This window comes from Eumetopias jubatus, unplaced genomic scaffold, assembly GCF_037043125.1.
Source record: "Eumetopias jubatus isolate StellerSeaLion01/CBP00866 unplaced genomic scaffold, mEumJub1_p1.0 scaffold_13, whole genome shotgun sequence".
Classification (NCBI taxonomy): domain Eukaryota; kingdom Metazoa; phylum Chordata; class Mammalia; order Carnivora; family Otariidae; genus Eumetopias; species Eumetopias jubatus.
The window spans coordinates 50,540,879-50,544,711 of NW_028274819.1; positions in this window are offsets into that span (position 1 = coordinate 50,540,879).

Below are 3,833 nucleotides of genomic sequence, written 5' to 3' on the forward strand. Positions count from 1 at the left end.
ATGTTTAGACATCACGGCCCAAGAGAAACTAAATTAAGTTGACTTGTTCAGGGAAATAACAGGGAATTGCAGTACTAAAGAAAGAACACCACCATGAAGAATTAAAACCCGATAGCCCTGAAAATTAGTTATTTCAGTCTCCTGAAGAAATTTTCAAAAAACTGGTGTCTTGAGTAGCATGACAGAAAACCTGAAATCAGTGAAACTAGAGCAGAAATCCTTAAGTAGAGAAGAGCCTATAAAATAAAAATAATGAAAAATGACTACAGGGAAATTTAAAATGGATCAAAGTGAAAGGCAACAGAAGCAGAATATCAAATACTGTAATGAATAAACTTGAAATGATCTTCAATGTATACAAAAAGGATAATGAGATGGAAACAATGAAAAAATAGAGATAGGAAGTGCAAAGAATGGAGATCCAATGTAGGAATTAAAGGTGTTTCTAAGGAAGATAAAAGAATGTGGAATAGAATCAATGATCAAAGAAATTAAGACATTTTACCTGAACTAAACGTATATATGCTCACTAGATTTTAGGCAAAACCAATATAAAAAGCATGCTTAGGAACAGCTTAGGGAAAAGAACAATTGAAAGCATGCAGAAAGAAAAATTCTGGTTATCTACAAAGCCAGTGAAAAGAGAATGGATAAAGAACTTCAAAAGTAAATGTCAAAAGATGGTGGAACGACACCTTCAGAATTGTGAGATTAAAAAACCCATTATCACCTATGGTATTTTTTTAATCAACTAAATTGTCATTGTCTAAATTGTGCAGGTAACAGATTAGATAAGAAAACAGGAAACATCATACATTGTTCCTTTTTTTTTATGTTCAGTTAGCCACCATGTAGTACATCACTAGTTTTTGATGTAGTGTTCAATGATTCATTAGTTGCATATAACACCCAGTGCTCATCACGTTTTTTTTTTAATTTTTTTTTTTTTTTATTCATGTGACACAGAGATAGAGAGGCAATATGAGCAGGGGAGAGAGGCAGAGGGAGAGGGAGAAGCAAACTCCTCACTGAGCCAGGAGCCTGATATGGAGCTCAGTCCCAGGACCGAGATCATGCCCTGAGCTGAAGGCAGACACTTAACCATCTGAGCCACCCAGGCGCCCCTACATGTTCCTTTCTTAAAGAGAGCTCAAGAATGTGGAAATTACGGCCTAAAACTGGTAATGAGCACTAACATCAGTTAAACAGAGTAACTGTTAATTTGTTTACAAAATGTCCAAAATTTTATTTTTTTATTTTTATTTTTTTTAAAGATTTTATTTATTTATTTGAGAGAGAGAGAATGAGAGATACAGAGCACGAGAAGGAAGAGGGTCAGAGGGAGAAGCAGACTCCCCGCTGGGCAGGGAGCCCGACGCGGGACTCGATCCCTGGACTCCAGGATCATGACCCGAGCCGAAGTCAGTCGCTTAACCAACTGAGCCACCCATGCACCCTGTCCAAAATTTTAAATAGCTGTGCAAAAAAAATATTTAATATACAAATGCTGAGTATAAAAGGAGATTATATATAAATGCCTGAGAGGGAGACTATGACTGTCAGACAAAATACACGAGTTTAGACTTCAGATCTACAATGAATATTTTTTTAATATAAGTATATCCCAAATATTGAACGGGACTTACACTAAGAAATTATTTGCTTATATGAAATTCAAATTTAATTAGGCATCCTGTGTTTTTATTTGGAAATCCGGCAACCCTATGGGGGTAAGAACAGCAAAGGAAAATGTGCTACATTTCTGATCTTAAATAGCAGGGACTCTACATCTTCTTTAACAATTGAAGAAATAAAGGTGTAAAAAATATTTTTTTACAAAGTTAGAAATTGCAATAGAACTAAAGCACATATGCCTTTCAAAACAGGAGAAAATAAAAATAAAGACTATTTAGTCCCTATTAGCAAAAGACAAAAGAATTAAAGCAAAATGATATTAATCAGTAATGATTGATTGCTCAATATTAATTTACTGATTAATTTTATTGATATAAAAGAAAAGGCAAAAAAATAGGCGAAGGTTTATTATACAAACATAAGGGAGTGCCTACAATGTTTTTAAAAGTTAATAAAAATTAACTAAACACATAAGGTTTACTCATAAAAACCAGTAGTTTCCTAAATTCTTGCTATAATCAGAAAATATAATGGGTAGAAAAATGTATGGTTTATAATAACAAATTTCTAAAAAAGAACAAGTAAAAATATAGATGAAAATAAAAAATGAAAATAAAAGAGGACTTGCATAGAGAAGTCTTACAAGTTTTTTTAGAGGAAATGTTCCTAAGTTAATCTATAGATTTCAAATTTCATCAAAACTCCAATGAGATTTGAAATTTAAAAAAAAATCTAAAGTCTTTTAAGAAAAACAGACATTGGAGAAGAGCAAAGATAATTTGTAAGATCAATGAGATTGCCCTAAAATAAAAAGTAAATGATATACTGAAATTAATGGAGAACTTGATTGTACATTTGAAAAACGTGTTCAAAATGCTTGGTAAATCACTTAGAAACAGACCAGCAGATGGATAACATGTAATAACATTTTTAGTATATATGCATATATACTTTACATATTAAAAAGATCTATGAATAGGAAAAGGATTATTCAGTAAATGGTGCTAAGAAAATGATTTAACTCTTTGGTGAAAAACAAAATTGGGCTTTCATGACATACATCGTATATATATTGTTCTAATATCTATTAATTAAAGCACAGGTTTTCAGGCAGACTTCCATGAATCTCCATGTGGTTTCATGAAGGCTGGTGTGTCAGAAATGAACTACAAATTTAACCCCATTTTTATCTGATTCATATTCAAGATTAGCATAAGATTTCTTTCTAAAGAGGGTTGTGCTGCTTTAACATAAATATTTAAAATTCACCAAAGTGGGTTTTTATATGGTTGAAAACATGCATACACATATGCATTTTTTGAAAATTAGATAAAAAGGAAGAACTCAGAAAAAATACCTAAGAATTTGGCCACATAAAATTTTCTAAACTGTAGATGAAAAACATGGAAATCAGACAATAGGAAAAATATGTCATGATTATGACAGTTAAGAACTTTTATAAATTAATAAGGAAGATGGACATCTAAAAATTGGCAAAGGACATCACCAGATTAAAGCAATAAAATACCACTTCTATTAATTATAATAGCTATTTTCAGTGAGAGTACAGAGTGATCGACACGTATACACTACTTACAATGAGGATATATTGATAGACTCTGGAAAGCTATTTGGCTAATCATAAGCCTTAAAATTGTTCATATTTCTGACTGATTTCATGTCTAGGCATATATTTTTTGGAAATAGCTTACACATTATTAGAGCAATTCTATTTCCAAAGAACAAAGACCCACTTAAGTTATGTAATTCAAAAATAGAGCTATATAACATTCATGTTTTAAAATCTCCCAGAAAAAATCCAAGGACAGAGCTTTCATATGGGAACTTGCTCTAGAAAGCCATTAGACAAAGCCACTCTCAAAAACTTGTTTCTCTTTCAGTAGCCTCTCCTCTCTACATACTGACCTCCTGTTTACTTACTCTGCAGGTCTGGAATTGCCACCACATCCATGAATATATGTTTTTAAATTCTATTGCCTACCACTGATTTGTAACTTCCTTCTGGGTCTCTATTCACATTTCTGAGTGGGGGGAGATGATTGGCTCAATTTTCATTACTACCTCTACACAAGCCTTAGAGGCCAGGCTAAACCACAGGCTACTGGGAAGCCTTTGGATTGGCTAGCTTTGTATCAAATGTTCACTCTGGTCCCTTCAGACATGCCCAGGGATGGGAT